This window comes from Dendrobates tinctorius, unplaced genomic scaffold, assembly GCF_039654945.1.
Source record: "Dendrobates tinctorius isolate UK_male_01 unplaced genomic scaffold, ASM3965494v1 ptg000070l, whole genome shotgun sequence".
NCBI classification, from domain to species: domain Eukaryota; kingdom Metazoa; phylum Chordata; class Amphibia; order Anura; family Dendrobatidae; genus Dendrobates; species Dendrobates tinctorius.
In genome coordinates, this window is record NW_027361738.1 from 97,075,295 (window position 1) to 97,092,957 (window position 17,663).

Here is a 17,663-nt window from a genome sequence, read left to right on the forward strand (position 1 = left end):
CGGCTTTTTCGCTGGAGACAAAAAACGTTACAGTAGCCGTTTTTTCCAGACGCCGGATCGCGACACATTGCCGGATCCGTCGAAAACCGGATGAAACGCATGGCCATACGGCGCGATCCGGCGCAAATGCAAGTCAATGGGGGGGAAACCGGATCCAGCATTGCATTTCGCCGGATCCGGTTTCTGTCAAAAGCGCCGGATCGCGCCTGACGGCGAAAACCTGATGTGTGAAAGAGGCCTAAGATCCCAGGGACATTCACATGTTCCTCTTCCAATGTGGTGTATTTAATTCTATGCAATATATGTCCTGTGGGTGGCCTGTATGTTGGAGAAACAGGACAGAGACTGAGAGCAAGGATGAGGTCTCATCGTCATACAATTACAGACAAAAAAACCCATTTACCTGTGGCTAAACATTTCTGTGGTCCAGGACACAACATAGACAATATGAAAGTTGTCATTTTAAAAGGCAATTTTAAATCACAGACGCATGGGAGAGTGTGGGAACATAAATTCATTACTATCTTTGATTCTATTCACACAGGACTCAATCTGTCAGAAGGTTTTATGACCCATTACCATATCTGAGCTATCTCCTCCAAGGAGCCCTTTGATCTTCAGAACTTATCACACTACCTATCTGATCTTACCTAATTAAGGATTCTCTCTTCAAGCTCATTGTTTATTGAAATGTTGTGCTTTAAACTGTATATAAATAAGGTTTCTTCAAATATTTTGTCATATCAGCCTGATGAAGGGACGTAAGCAGTCCCGAAAGCTTGCTTTGTAACAACATTCACTATTATTTGTTAGCCATTAAAAGGGATCACACCCACAAGATTCCTATTTTGTTTCTCTCACTGAGAGCACTTTATATATTTTTTTCTACTGGCTAACACGGTACCAAACCACTTTTTTCGTTTTACTGAATGGATCTATAAAACTCTATAAGTCTGTGTGCCGTCCGATAAAAAACCTGGAAGCACACGGACATTTCACACAAATGTGACAATGTAGAATAAGGGATCTTGCAGAAAACATTATCACTCCACGTCACACAGTGCAGATACAGAATAATATCTACATCCCGGCACTTATCACTGACATCTCGTCTGATTAGAGCCGCTTTCTCCTGTTTCTTCTCCATCTGGTCAGACCTTCATGTCGACATCTCCCAGCCACGACTCAATGTGTCACAATGATCATCGCAGCCCTGAAAAATAACAAGGTCACATACATTGTATACATACACGTGTCTCCCCCGAATACAGATATGTACCCCACAATTAAAAATTAAAGTGATAAGCAGCACTGTGTCCCCCATTAACTATAATCTCTGACTACCAATAATATAAACTTTTCAGTCTGTGACTCCCCAATTACGTGTAAGGCTGTGTGCACACGGAGAATGTGCAAGATTTTACACTACAGGAAAAGTGAATGAGATCCCTGAAGTCTCATGCACACGCTGATTATTTTTTCCTTGCAGATTTGCAGCAGATTAAAATCAATTCTTGCAGCGTATTTCACCTGTACAAATGGGGAAAAATACGTAACAAAAGCAGTTCAAAAATATGGATAAAAAATAAATGTGTTTTACACAACTTTCCTCCTTCCAGCAAATTAGGATATGCAGCAGAGTTTTCGCCTACAAATCCTTAACGTGTACATATAGCCTTGGTCCTGTCCTGTGTCCCCCCACATTCATTATAAGTCCATGATAGCATCATAATGATTTTTGGGGTGGGAGAAGAAGGGTGCCGTCTCTCAATTCATTACAAGTCCCCAACAGCGTCTTCTCCCACCTTTAAGTTCATTATAAAGGGTCCTATGCTCCTTTCCCCAATAAATTTTAAGTCCTTGATGTAGGATGGAGGAGGACGCTATCAGGGGCTCAGCACCCTCCTCCACCACCCAAATCTTTTTACATCTGTATCTAACGTCCTCCTCCTGTTTGTAAGTCCATTAAAAGACCCCTTTGCTCCCATACCAATCCCCTGCATCCCTTATTGTATTTTCCTCCTCCCCCCCGCATTCCATCATTGTTCTCCCTCACCACCACCATTGCCCTCTCCACCACCCCAATCAATGTTCTCTCCCACCACCCCATCGATGCCCTCTCCACCACCTCCATCATTGTTCTCCCTCACCACCATTGCCCTCTCCACAACCTCCATCATTTCCCTCTCCACCACCTCCATCATTGTTCTCCCTCACCACCACCATTGCCCTCTCCACAACCTCCATCATTTCCCTCTCCACCACCTCCATCATTGTTCTCCCTCACCACCTCCATCATTACTTTCTCCACCACCTCAATCATTGCCCTCTCCACCACCTCCATCATTGTTCTCTCCCACCACTTCCATCATTGCCCTCTCCAACATGTCCAACATTGTTCTCACCCACCACTTCCATCATTGTTCTCCCCCACCTCCATCATTGACCTCTCCACAACTACCATCATTGTTCTCCCCACCACCTCCATCATTACCTTCTCCACCATCTCCATCATTGTTCTCCTTTACCACCTCCATCATTGCCCTCTCCACCAACTCCATCATTGCCCTCTCCACCACCTCCATCATTTTTCTCCCCCACCACCTCCATCATTGTTCTCCCCATCACCTCCATCATAGTTCTCCCCCACCACCTACAATATTGCCCTCTCCACCACCTCCATAACTGTTCTCCCCCACCACTTCCATCATTGCCCTCTCCATCACCTCCATATACAAATACGTACACACACACCACCGCTCACCTCTCAGCACATTCTCCCGCAGCATCACCGTCGCCGGCAGCTTTCTATCTGACACAGCCGCACACTGAATGCTGACATCATCCAGCCATGCGGCTGTGTCAGACAGGAAGCGTGGGCACTAAGCGGAGGACGGATTCCTGCAGCTCCGCTGCCATTTTCTCCTGTAGGGGTCTCTTGGGGCTAGAGAAACAGGCCAGATTGCCCTCAGTGTTAGCCGCCCTGCAGGGGCCCACCTCCACCTCCGGGCCCCGGTGCAGCTACACTAGCTGCACATGCGGTATGTCCATCCCTGGATCTCTCCATTCTTTGTAGGTGGGAAAACATGCAAAATTGGCAGTGTATCAAATACTTATTTTCCCCACTGTATCTATATATTATCAATCTATGACTGGGGTCACATTTGCGAGAAACTCGCTGTCACGGGGTCCTTCTCCGATACCACTCAATCATCAGAGCGAGGGAATTGTGAACAATCCTAAGACCTTTATTACAGGCAAAATTAGAAGGTCCATAAACAATCCACCACACTGAGGATACAATAGTCCAGAACAAGAATGTAGTCCAGTAACAGGATAAAATGTCCAGGGAGATGAGATTCCAAAACTCTAGCATTCAGAGGATAAAATGGGTCCAAACGCTTCCTTCTCTCTGTGATACAGTCTTTACATGATGCTCTCCACACAGGAACTGACTTGTCCAGCTCCTGTTCTCCCCATCCCCTTCCTTGTGTCCAGAGGTAGTCAAACAGGTTAGGGCGGTTTGCAGGCCTCCCAGAGGAGAACAAAGGAGCCTTGGGGATTAAAGAACTACAGGGGGTCATCAAGAGACAGATACAGTGAGGCTATAGACATACAAGAAAAACACTATGAAAATAAGTCAAATAGAAATATACACAAAATGATATCCACATAGCATATCACACCATCACACTCGCACGAGTCTCGCGTCTCAATAACTGGAACTGCCGCTGCATACCAGGATAAGGATGAGGGCGATCAATCCTACCAGGATAGGGATGAGGGGGCCATGTTTATCAGGATGGGGAATATTAAGTACAGAATTGACCACATTTTTTGCTTCAATTTTTTTTCCCCTAATTTCCATTATCTATCATCTATCTGTATATCCATCTATCCGTCTGTCTTTTCTATTTTCATTCCCTCCATTGATCATCTCTTACAGGGCCTTTCATGCTGTTATTTCTTACATCTCGTTACTGTCAGACAGTTCTGATTATAGCGATGGCTGGAATATAATGATTATCTGTATTCAGCTCATTAAGAAGGTCGACAGCAGAATTTTGGAAAGTCATTTATACAAGCTACGCTACCCTGTAAATACCATTGAGGAAAAACAAAATATTCAGGCGCTGTAAGCGGGAAAATCTCCAGATGCCTCATTTCATGAACAATAAAAAGAATGAAATAGGCAGAACGCCCTAATGGCTTCTGTGGTGTAGTCAGCGCATGCTAATTACCCAAAACAGGAGACGCTTTACTTATGTGGAACTGCTGTGATTATTCAATCGCATCTCTAATAAGACAAATAATAGAAGAAAACAACCATCAGCTAAATATTTATTTGGATTAATTATTTGAAACTGATGAAAAGCAAAAAATGTATCAGAGCAAGTTAAATAGTCTACAATGGCGAGGAGCAATTACCAGAATGTACAGCACTAAAATAAGCTCTAATACGAAGCATAAATTGTTTAATAATGCAGCTCCCAAATCGCACAGTCCTGCCCTACTAACGTACTGTATATCTACACTGACCATTAGTTTACAGCTGCACTCACTATTCTTCCGGGGCATTCACTGTGTACATACATTACATTACTGATCCTGAGTTACATCCTGTATTATACTCCAGAGCTGCACTCACTATTCTGCTGGTGCAGTCACTGTGTACATACTTTACATTACTGATCCTGAGTTACATCCTGTATTATACTCCAGAGCTGCACTCACTGTTCTGCTGGTGCAGTCACTGTGTACATACATTACATTACTGATCCTGAGTTACATCCTGTATTATATTCCAGAGCTGCACTCACTATTCTGCTGGTGCAGTCACTGTGTACATACATTAGATTACTGATCCTGAGTTACATCATGTATTATACTCCAGAGCTGCACTCACTATTCTGCTGGTGCAGTCACTGTGTACATACATTACATTACTGATCCTGAGTTACATCCTGTATTATACTCCAGAGCTGCACTGACTATTCTGCCGGGGCATTCACTGTGTACATACATTACATTACTGATCCTGAGTTACATCATGTATTATACTCCAGAGCTGCACTCACTATTCTGCCGATGCAGTCACTGTGTACATACATTAGATTACTGATCCTGAGTTACATCCTGTATTATACTCCAGAGCTGCACTCACTATTCTGCCGGGGCATTCACTGTGTACATACATTACATTACTGATCCTGAGTTACATCCTGTATTATACTCCAGAGCTGCACTCACTATTCTGCTGGTGTAGTCACTGTGTACATACATTACATTACTGATCCCGAGTTACATCCTGTATTATACTCCAGAGCTGCACTCACTATTCTGCCGGGGCATTCACTGTGTACATACGGTACATTACTGATCCTGAGTTACATCATGTATTATACTCCAGAGCTGCACTCACTATTCTGCCGGGGCATTCACTGTGTACATACATTACATTACTGATCCTGAGCTACATCCTGTATTATACTCCAGAGCTGCACTCACTATTCTGCTGGTGCAGTCACTGTGTACATACATTACATTACTGATCCCGAGTTACATCCTGTATTATACTCCAGAGCTGCACTCACTATTCTGCCGGGGCATTCACTGTGTACATACGGTACATTACTGATCCTGAGTTACATCATGTATTATACTCCAGAGCTGCACTCACTATTCTGCCGGGGCATTCACTGTGTACATACATTACATTACTGATCCTGAGCTACATCCTGTATTATACTCCAGAGCTGCACTCACTATTCTGCTGGTGCAGTCACTGTGTACATACATTACATTACTGATCCCGAGTTACATCCTGTATTATACTCCAGAGTTGCACTCACTATTCTGCCGGGGCATTCACTGTGTACATACATTACATTACTGATCCTGAGCTACATCCTGTATTATACTCCAGAGCTGCACTCACTATTCTGCTGGTGCAGTCACTGTGTACATATATTACATTACTGATCCTGAGTTACATCCTGTATTATACTCCAGAGCTGCACTCACTATTCTGCTGGTGCAGTCACTGTGTACATACATTACTGATCCTGAGTTACATCCTGTATTATACCCCAGAGCTGCACTCACTATTCTGCTGGTGCAGTCACTGTGTACATACATTACATTACTGATCCTGAGTTACATCCTGTATTATACCCCAGAGCTGCACTCACTATTCTGCTGGTGCAGTCACTGTGTACATACATTACATTACTGATCCTGAGTTACATCCTGTATTATACCCCAGAGCTGCACTCACTATTCTGCTGGTGCAGTCACTGTGTACATACATTACATTACTGATCCTGAGTTACATCCTGTATTATACCCCAGAGCTGCACTCACTGTTCTGCTGGTGCAGTTAGTGTGTGTACATTATTGTATAAACCTGTACGTAGGGAGCTCCCTCTAGTGGTGAATTTATAAACCTGTAAGTAGCGAGTTCTTCCTTTGAATCCTATGATCTGAAGTCTTCTTGTCTTTTCTGGTTGGATACTGCGTTATCACCGTCAATTCCATAGACTTTGAATAGAGATTTTATGTAAATCTGGAATGCAGCTTCAGCCAAAGTCCTTCTGACTATGGCAGTGAGGAGGAAGAGCTTAGGACCCTGTTCTGTGAGGCCCTCAGTGCTCCTCCGGCCCCTCACCTACCATGTGTTATTGGCATTGCTGGTTCTCCATTTGAAATATTTTGAAGCATAGTGTAAAGTCATTAGATAGGACCGGACTCATTAGAGAATACTGAGAAGACAAAAAGAAATAAAATGTGACTCAACGAATATGATAATTAGATTTATGTAGAAAAAAAGGTAGAGAAAAGTAAAGATGCTATCACGGCCTCACAGGTATATAATTTACCATCTGAAAAACCACAAGAAAGCAGGAATATTAAACCCATGATACAGGAATGAATCACACAGTCATTTACTGGGACCTGCGGAAGATCTACGCCAGAAGCCGAATTCCTAAAATTACTGTAATGTAAAATAACTGTATATAAATATGTATGTGCACTAAATATATCCGGCACTAAGACATCAAGATCGCTGTTTTATTATCCTTTTAGCTTACAGAGCAGTAAAACTAAATCCTGCAGTAACTTTACTTAACTCTATACTGACAGTCTTATGTGTCAGTGAAGCTTTCCGCTACAATACGGTCTCTTCTGTACATCAGCCTATAGATATCCTTCATAAATTTGGATTTATTTCTCCTTAAAAGCATAACAGATGGAAGGGTACAGAGTCCATATGTATTCAATCATGCCACATATTCTGCCTTTTAAAGATAAATCAATTAAACCGAACTTGTATTGGTTATCTGCAATGCTGCACATAGAATCTAACATGGGCAGCACGGTGGCTCAGTGGTTAGCGCTGCAGCCTTGCAGCGCTGGAGTCCTGGGTTCGAATCCCACCTAGGACAACATCTGCAAGGAGTTTGTATGTTCTCCCCGTGTTTGCGTGGGTTTCCTCTGGGCACTCCGGTTTCCTCCCACACTCTAAAGACACACTGATAGGGAATTTAGATCGTGAGCCCCATCGGAGACAGTGATGAAAATGTGTGCAAAACTGTAAAGCGCTGCGGAATATGTTAGCGCTATATAAAAAATAAAGATTATTATTATTCTAACTACTATAATACTGTCCCTGTGTACAAGAATATAGCTACTATAATACTGCCCCTATATACAAGAATATAACTACTATAATACTGCTCCTATGTACAAGAATATAACTGCTATAATATAATATAGAATATAACTGCTATAATACTGCCCCTGCTCTTGTGTACAAGAATATAACTGCTATAATACTGCCCCTGTCTACAAGAATAAAACTACTATAATACTGCCCCTATGTACAAGAATATAACTACTATAATACTGCTCCTATGTGCAAGAATATAACTACTATAATACTGCCCCTATGTACAAGAATATACTGTAACTACTATAATACTGCCTCTATATACAAGAATATAACTACTATAATACTGCTCCTATGTACAAGAATATAACTACTATAATACTGCTCCCATGCACAAGAATGTAACTACTATAATACTGCTCCTATGTACAAGAATATAGCCACTATAAAACTGCTCCTATTTACAAGAATATAGCTACTATAATACTGCTCCTATGTACAAGAATGTAACTACTATAATACTGCCCCCATCTACAAGAATATAGCTACTATAATACTGCTCCTATGTACAAGAATATAGCCGCTATAAAACTGCTCCTTTTAACAATAATATAACTACTATAATACTGCCCCCTATGTACAAGAATATAACTACTATAATACTGCCCCCTATGTACAAGAATATAACTACTATCCTACTGCCCTTATGTACAAGAATATAACTACTATAATACTGCCCCTATGTACAAGAATATAACTACTATAATACTGCCCCCTATGTACAAGAATATAACTACTATAACACTGCTCCTATGTACAAGAATATAGCCACTATAAAACTGCTCCTATTTACAAGAATATAGCTACTATAATACTGCCCCCTATGTACAAGAATATAGCTACTATAATACTGCCCCTATGTACAAGAATATAACTACTATAATACCGCCCCTATGTACAAGAATATAACTACTATAATACTGCTCCTATGTACAAGAATGTAACTACTATAATACTGCCCCCATGTACAAGAATATAGCCGCTATAAAACTGCTCCTATTTACAATAATATAACTACTATAATACTGCCCCCTATGTACAAGAATATAGCCGCTTGTGATGAACAGCCCACCGCTATTCGTCCAAATACGGGGGCGACTAACGGAGGTCCCGCTGTCACCACAACGTGACGGACAGCGGACCTTGTGTCACCACTATGTCACAATCCCACCGCTGACACGGGTGTATCAGCGGACGGAGGGACGCGATGCACTGCCGGCACACGGCTATCACAGGTACAGTGGACAGTGGGGGCTTATCTTAGTTATCCCACCACTGGCACCATGTGACAAAAATATCCAGCAAGCTAATCTCGCTCTACAATTTGCCACAGGGGGGTATTTTGGGTGCCCAACCACTGCTATCAATCTTCTAAGTACTGCGGGGATTTCTGTACATCCCACTTTCTCAGTTCCACTTTGGAACTCGCAGCTCTCCGGCGCCCCCCTTACCCTCAAGTCAGTCAGGGAACTGCACCTAGGATAATTAGTCGCCGGACGGGCTGCCTGTTGTGAACCGGCAATTAGGCTTCTGCAGTAAGGGAATTATCAATGCTGTGGTCGTAGCCCCTCATTCAGCAATATAAGACCCTTCTGTACTGCCCGCAAGCCGCGATCACCGTACACAACGCGCTGCCACCAGCTCCTGGTTTCTCCGCTTAAGTTATAGACTCAAGGGAGCGGTTCGAAGCCAACCCGACAAATTAGTAGCGATTATCTAACCAAGGCGTATAGTTTGATTCTTAGAGCATGGAGACAGGTTAAATATTAAATCATTTATTCCCCGAAAAAGTAGGGCAGTGATTACAGATAAAAGTTGCTATAAAATTGAGACAATAGATATGTACATTAGACAAGTATAAAGTAAAAGAAGGATGAACGTAGAAAGTAACACTCACATGTGGTTAGGCATCCCATGTGGCTTTAAGGGGGGTGGAAGAGGAGCTGCGCGTCTCCGCTCATCTGTCGGTCTCTCTAGCACGAGGACTTGAGCTGTTCTGACCTGGTTTTGCCAAGGGAATGCCTTATAGACTGTGCTATGTGACATCACGGAGAGATGCATTCTGGGTTAATCCCACCTCTCCCTTTCCAAGGTAGAATTCTTGCTAAAACTTATAATCATCATAACTCTATGGGGGAAGCTAGTATGGACTCATCAGTGGTATCAATGGTTGTAATTTACCGAATAGAATCAAACAATACCATGCACGCCATAGGTACGACCTTCTATTTGGGAGCAAATCATATCTCAGGTTCTGGACATGAGATATGGGGGGATTGATGCTACTCCTTTGGCTAAAAATAAACCTCAGTTTTGGACCCAGGTGGTAATGCGGGTCGCCCCAGACCATCAAGAAAATTGCAGATTTTTGGTGTTGCATAATCTGCATGATACTATTGTTCTGGGGTTTCCCTGGTTGCAAATTCATAATCCAGTTTTGGATTGGAAATCTGTGTCTGTGGTGAGTTGGGGTTGTCGGTGTACCTTTAGTGAGGCTCCGGTGTTTTCCACCTCTCCTCAGTCGCTTGATGTTCCTGACTATTTGGCGCATTTTTATGATGTATTTAGTGAGAATGAGTCTGCGTCTCTGCCTCCTCATAGGAGTTATGACTGTGCAATTGAACTGAGCCCGGGGTGTAAATTTCCCAAGGGCCGGCTCTTCAATTTATCTGTACCCGAGCACGAGGCTATGCGATCCTATGTTAAGGAGGCGTTGGAGAAGGGTCATATTAGACCATCCTCGTCACCCTTAGGTGCCGGGTTTTTTTTTGTAGCCAAAAAGGATGGATCATTAAGACCTTGTATTGATTATCGTGCTCTCAACAAAATTACTGTTAAATATCAGTATCCGTTACCCCTGATTTCTGATCTATTCTCCAGAGTTAAAGGTGCTTGCTGGTTTACCAAGCTTGACCTCAGGGGGGCGTATAATCTTATTCGCATTAAGCATGGGGATGAATGGAAGACGGCGTTTAATACTCCGGAGGGACATTTTGAGTACCTGGTGATGCCTTTTGGGCTCACTAATGCCCCTTCTGTCTTCCAGTGCTTCATGAACGATATTTTCCGAGATTTTGTCGATAAATTTTTGATTATCTATCTGGATGATATTTTGATCTTCTCCAAGGATTGGGATTCTCATGTGGAACATATTCGGACTGTGTTCCGGATCTTGAGGGAGAATGCCCTGTATGTCAAAGGATCTAAATGCCTTTTTGGAGTACAGAGGATTTCTTTTTTGGGATTTATTTTGTCCCCGTCAGCTATTGAAATGGACCCGGCCAAGGTACAGGCCATTTACGATTGGGTTCAGCCCACTTCTTTGAAGGCCCTCCAGAAGTTTTTGGGTTTTGCTATTTTTTATCGGAAATTTATAGCAAAATTTTCTAGTATTGCCAAGCCATTGACTGATTTGACTAAGAAGGGTGCTGATGTGTTAAATTGGTCTCCGGAGGCTGTTTCTTCCTTTCAGGAGCTGAAGCGAAGATTCACCTCCGCCCCGGTTTTGCGGCAACCTGATGTCTCACTTCCGTTCCAGGTAGAGGTGGATGCTTCTGAGATTGGTGCAGGAGCTGTTTTGTCCCAAAAGGATCCTGTAACATCTAAAATGAATCCCTGTGCTTTCTTTTCCCGAAAGTTCTCTCCATCTGAACGTAACTATGATGTGGGGAATCGGGAACTGTTGGCCATGAAATGGGCATTTGAGGAGTGGAGACATTGGTTGGAGGGAGCTAAGCATCAAGTCGTGGTCCTCACTGACCACAAGAATTTGATTTACCTAGAGTCGGCTAAGCGCTTGAACCCTAGACAGGCTAGGTGGGCCTTGTTTTTTACACGTTTTGATTTTGTGGTTTCTTTTCTTCCTGGAACTAAGAATGTCAAGGCAGACGCCCTCTCTAGGAGCTTCTTTGCTGATTCTCCTGTAGTGACCAAACCTGCTATCATCTTAGGCGAAGGGGTAGTTCTTTCTGCCATCTCGCCCGATTTGAGACGTGCTCTGGAAGAGTTCCAGGAGGACAAACCTGAGCATTGTCCCAGTGGAAAGTTGTATGTTCCAGACCAGTGGAAGAAGAGAGTGATGTCTGAAGTTCATTGCTCTGCTTTGGCTGGTCATCCAGGTATTTTTGGTACTAGAGATCTGGTGAGTCGGTCTTTTTGGTGGCCCTCCTTGTCTCGTGATGTCAGGAATTTTGTGTAGTCCTGTGGGACGTGCTCCCGGTCTAAATCGTGTTCTCGCTCTAGTGGGTTGTTGATGCCTTTGCCTGTCCCCAAGAGTCCATGGACCCATATTTCAATGGATTTCATCTCTGATATGCCTGTCTCTCAAAGGATGACTGTTATTTGGGTGATTTGTGATAGGTTCTCTAAGATGGTTCATCTTGTACCACTCCCTAAGTTGCCGTCTTCCTCTGATTTGGTGCCCCTGTTTTTGCAACAGGTGGTTCGCTTGCACGGGATTCCTGAGAACATTGTATCTGACAGAGGAGTTCAGTTTGTGTCTAGATTTTGGAGAACTTTCTGTTCCAAGCTGGGAATTCAGTTGTCCTTCTCCTCTGCTTTTCACCCTCAGACCAATGGGCAGACAGAGAGAACAAACCAGACCTTGGAGTCATATTTGAGATGTTTTATTTCTGCTGATCAGGATGATTGGGTTTCATTTTTGCCCTTGGCCGAATTTGCTTTAAATAATAGAGCTAGTTCTGCCACTTTGATGTCACCTATTTTTTGTAACTTTGGGTTTCATCCTCGATTCTCTTCAGGGCAGGTGGAGTCTTCTGCCTGTCCAGGTGTTGACACTGTGGTGGAGAGAATGCACCAGATCTGGGACCAAGTGGTGGATAAGTTATCTCTCTCCCAGGAAAAGGCCCAGCGGTTTTCCAACCGACATAGGACCATTGGTCCCCAGTTTAAGGTTGGTGATATGGTGTGGTTATCATCAAAAAATATTGCTATGAAGGTGGCTTCTCCTAAGTTTAAGCCTAGATTTATTGGACCTTACAAGATTTTGGAGATTATTAATCCGGTCTCTTTTCGTTTGGCTCTTCCTGTCACATTTAAAATCCATAATGTGTTCCATAAATCTTTGTTGAAGAGGTTTGATGAACCTGTTGTTCCGGGGGTGGCACCTCCAGACCCTGTATTGGTTGAAGGTAACATGGAATATGAGGTAGAGAAAGTACTGGATTCCCGTCTGGCTAGACGGAGACTCCAGTATTTGGTTAAGTGGAAGGGTTATGGTCAGGAGGATAATTCCTGGGTCTCTGCCTCTGATATTCATTCCAAAAGATTGGTGCGTGCCTTTCATCGGGCTCACCCGGATCGCCCTGGTGGCATGGATGAGGGTTCGGTGACCCCTCCTCAAGGGGGAGGTACTGTTGTGAGTTCATTTTCCCCTTCACTACTGAGGCCCGATGAACTCCCTCTTCTGGTAAAGAAAGGTAGTGAGCCTGATTATCAAACACCTGAGCCTAATGATGATGACTGGCTGAGTGGAGTTACTGACTGGATATAAGGCCGCCGACGCCCTTCTGCCCTGCGGGTGATTTCTCTGTGGGATCCTTGGAGACCAGTCTGAATCCCTGCTCTTCTAAAGCTAAGTTTTCTGCTCGGCTTTTTGCATTTGTGCTTTGACTTTGTTTTGCTTTGTTTTTCTGGATTTCTGCCATTCCCTGCTGGGGTGAGCTGAATTCCTTTAGCTCTGTCTTCTGAAAATACCTGAGTGCTGATTTAGTTTTTGAAGCCTAGCTGCTTCAGGGTCTTTTTCCATATCAGCTTGTTGGCTTATGTTTTTGATAGGGTTTTGGCAGATTGCAGACAGCAACCTTCCTTTCCTGTTCTGTTTAGTTAGCTTGGGCCCCATCGTTTGCTCAGCCTATCTTTCTATCTGTGTGAGTGTTTTTTCATCTTGCTTCACCGTCATTATATGTTGGGGGCTGTCTTTTACTTTGGGGTCTGCTCTGGGGCAGTTTAGATTTCCTTTTCTGTCTTTAGGCTATTTAGCTCTCCGGCTGTGATCGAGGGGTCTAGGGCACCGTAGGAACCCCCCACGGCTACTGCTAGTTGTGTTGATAGGTTCAGGGGTCTGCAATCTGATAGTTGCCAACTTCTCTGGCTTTCTGGACGTAGCTTCTATTTTTGTGTCTGCCTCCTACGGTGACTCAATCATAACAGTTTTATTCAAAACTCCTGGTTTCAAACAAAGAGTTTTTCCCTCACTTTTTTTTCTTTCAGCTGAGGCTGAGAGGAGCCAAATGGTGTAGCAGGAAGTGTCCTGGTTTATAACACTTGGGGGAAGGGAAACTACTACAGTGTACCATGTAACTCAGAAGGGGAGGAGAGGGGGCTGCAGCCCCACTGCCAGGCTGGCAGTTTACAATGTCATAGAATGCCGAATTTTTCTAGAACGTTCCAACAGAAAACATCATATTTTGTAGACATTGTACATCACACCTCCCCCCTTAAGAGGGCGCTAAGGAGGCATTACCTCTCGGTAATCGGCCATACGCACCTCAGCGGGTTCGCCCCGGCGGGACAACCCATCTGCGTTGCCATTTTCACTGCCCTTCCTGTGTTTTACAGTAAAGTCGTACTGTTGAAGGGCAAGGCTCCAGCGGAGCAACCTTCCATTGGTTCCGGACACTGTGTGCAACCAGCTCAGAGGGTTGTGGTCAGTTACCACCGTGAAGGCGCGCCCGTACAGGTAGGGTTGCAAACGCTGCAGTGCCCACACCATGGCCAGACACTCCTTCTCGATGGTCAAGTATGCCACTTCCCTCGGCAAAAGTTTCCGGCTCAGCTACAACACGGGGTGCTCCTGGTTCCCCGAGTCGACCTGGCTGAGCACAGCACCAAGGCCAAACTCGCTGGCGTCGGTCTGTACCAGAAACGGGCGACTGCTGTCGACTGCTCTCAACACTGGAGAGCTGCACAGGGCTGCTTTCAAAGCTTGGAAAGCCGCCTCACAGTCATCTGTCCAGTTGACTGTTTGGGGTAGCCTCTGCTTGGTGATGTCAGTCAAGGGTTTTGCAAAGGCACTATAATCTTGTACGAACCGCCTATAGTACCCTGCAGTGCCCAAGAAGGACTTCACCTGTTTCTTGGTCCTGGGGGTGGGCCAGGACACGATTGTGTCCACCTTTTCCGGCTCTGGACTCATGAAACCCCCGCCTACGCGGTGCCCCAGGTAGTGGACCTTGAGCATGCCTATCTGGCACTTCCCCGGCTTGATGGTCAGGCCTGCCTGGTGAAGACGCTTGAGAACCTCTTGGAGGTGCTGAAGGTGTTCCTCCCAGGTGGAACTGAAGATGGCAATATCGTCTAAGTTCACTACCGTGTACTCCTCCAGTCCCCGAAGCAGGTGGTTGACCATCCGCTGGAAAGTGGCAGGGGCATTCTTCATGCCGAAGGGCATGACTGTGGACTCGTACAGTCCAAAGGGGGTGATAAAGGCGGATTTCTCCTGCACCTCAGGACTCATGGGAATCTGCCAGTATCCCCGACTCAAATCCATGATGGATATGTAGTTTGCTTTTGCCAACCGCTCGAGCAGATCCTCAATGCGCGGCATCAGGTGGGCATCAGAGGTTGTGATGGCATTGAGCCCCCTGTAGTCCTTGTGCCTTGTGGTCCTACTCCTGGGGGTTGGCCCTCTGCCCCAGGGTTTGCTCGTTTAAAGGACAAAATCTTGCAAGATGACCTGCCTTGTAGCAGCGACGACAGATGGGACGTCCGTCCTGGTCATAGCGGTTGTTGTTCCTTCCTCGGAGTGGCGGGGTTCTCCACTTCTGGAGCCACAGGACATCCTCTGGACTGGAAGCAAGCTGGATCTTCTCCCTGGAGTACACCTGCAGGGACTGCACGGTTTTAGTAAGTGCAGCCATACATTGGTCAACTCCTGGACCTGAAGACGCAGCTCCTCAGTTGGATCTTAATCCAGAGTCTGTGCATCAGCCTCCACAGGGATGGAAGGAAAAGATGTTGCTTCCTGATGGTAGGTGATCGCTGGGCGCCTAGGGGGTGCTGGACGGCTGTCAGTTGATTCCTGCAGGACCCGAAAAGCCCTGTCCTTAAAATCAGCAAAGTTCAAATCAGGGTTTTGCAGGGTTATGATGCGCAACTGTCCTCTATGGGTACTGGATAGGAGTCCTTCAATGAACTGCTCCTTTAACAGTTTATCTTCCTCCTTCACACTGTCAGGATCAACTTGCTTAACTGCTCGCAGTGCCTCCTGCAGGTTAAGAGCATAGTCCCTTATACTGTCCTGCATTCTTTGCTTACATCCAAAGAATCGCATCTTGATTTCAGCTGCAGTGCGCGTGTCAAAGGTGCTTCTCAGCTTGGCTAGCATCTTTTTAACAGTCTCTTTGTCAGTGTCCTGCCAGGCTTTCACCTCTCTCTGTGCTGCACCCGTTAGCTGTCCAATAAGGATGTTCACTTTCTGGCATTCAGACAGAGGGTATACTTTAAACAAGCTGCACAGTCTCACTTTAAATTCACTCAGGGTATGTGACTCACCCGAGTACTGCGGTAGCCAGGCCACTCCCTGAAGGTAGGGCATAGACAGCGGCATTATAGGGACCGCTTCGGCGGGCGCTACTCCTTGTGGCACTGAGGGGTTGGCGGCGTCCGCCGCTGCATTGCTGCGTGGCACAGACATTCTCTCCCCTCCTAGTTAACGTTAGCCAGGGCCAGGGGTTGAGTGAGCTTACCGGCGGCCGCTTCACAGTCCCGATGCTCCGGGCTGTAGGTCTCAGCTCCCCCCACTTCTCACGCGCTGTCCTCTCTTCCCGCGCGGCACTTCACTTCTTCGCGCTCTGCGGCAGGCTCTGCCCATGAGTGCCTGCCCCTTTTCTTCCCGCGTGCGCCAATCAGCGGGATAATGGTGGCAATGGCGTCAATTTCGCACACAGTCTATAACACACAATAGTCTCTAGCACACAGGACCCGGGGATACCGGGCTCCTTAATCCTGTTTGTTACGCCAAGTTGGGTCGCCATCCCAGGGCTGTGGGGTACTCGGTACCGGGCCGGTGTCGGCGGGATGTGTCACAGCAGCGGTGCCCTGGTCCATGGCCCTGGGCGCCCAAGTAATGGGGGAGATTGAATGGTGGAATGTTGTTGATTAAATGAATAGTTCGTGACGCCACCTGTGGTGTTCAGCAAGTGAGATGTTAAGCCGACGCTGCATGCAGATCCACTGGGACTGATGGAATGGTGCAGCAAAGATGTAAAAGCTCCCCACAGGTGAAGCTGTAGTCCCAGGGCAGTGTAGATGTGGTTGGCATGGGGATGTAGTAGTGCCGGAAGGGTAGGAAGCAGACAAAGACACAGCAGGGTGCAATTTCTGTACCTTTACTTTATAAATGCAGTCCAGGGTCCTGATTACAGATGGTACCGGAGCAGGCTAGCCTGGAAGCAGCTCAGGATTCTCTCTCAGCAGATGGGCTGTGCAGTCTCCTTCTCTAGCTCTTATTTGAGTGAAGTACTCCTAGTACTGAGTTACACTGAAGTTCCTCCTAATTCTCTTCTACTAGCACTCCTCGTATGGCAGACAGCTGTAGCCACTATTCCTCTCTTGGTTCACTCCGTGCTGTTGTGCCTCCGAGTCTTAGATGAGGGTAGGGCTTTTACAGCCTCCTACTCCTCTGGTATCTGTTGCAGGACCATTAGTATCCGTACAACCGTGGAGACCAGGCTCCAGTTCATGCTCTCTCAATGGAGATGAGCCTTTCCTCTCCGCTTGATCTCCGCGCTTCTCCCTCACGTCTGCACACTTCACCCTCCTCACGCTAACTGACCACTCCTTCCTCTTGGCCCTCAGAGAGCACTCCTCCCTTCAATTCCGGTTCAGAGTCCCCCTGCTGGCCTGGAGTGGAACTATGTTGCATGTATAGGTTAACTGCAAGAGAGACCCTTCACTGTTTCCAAGCCTGGCA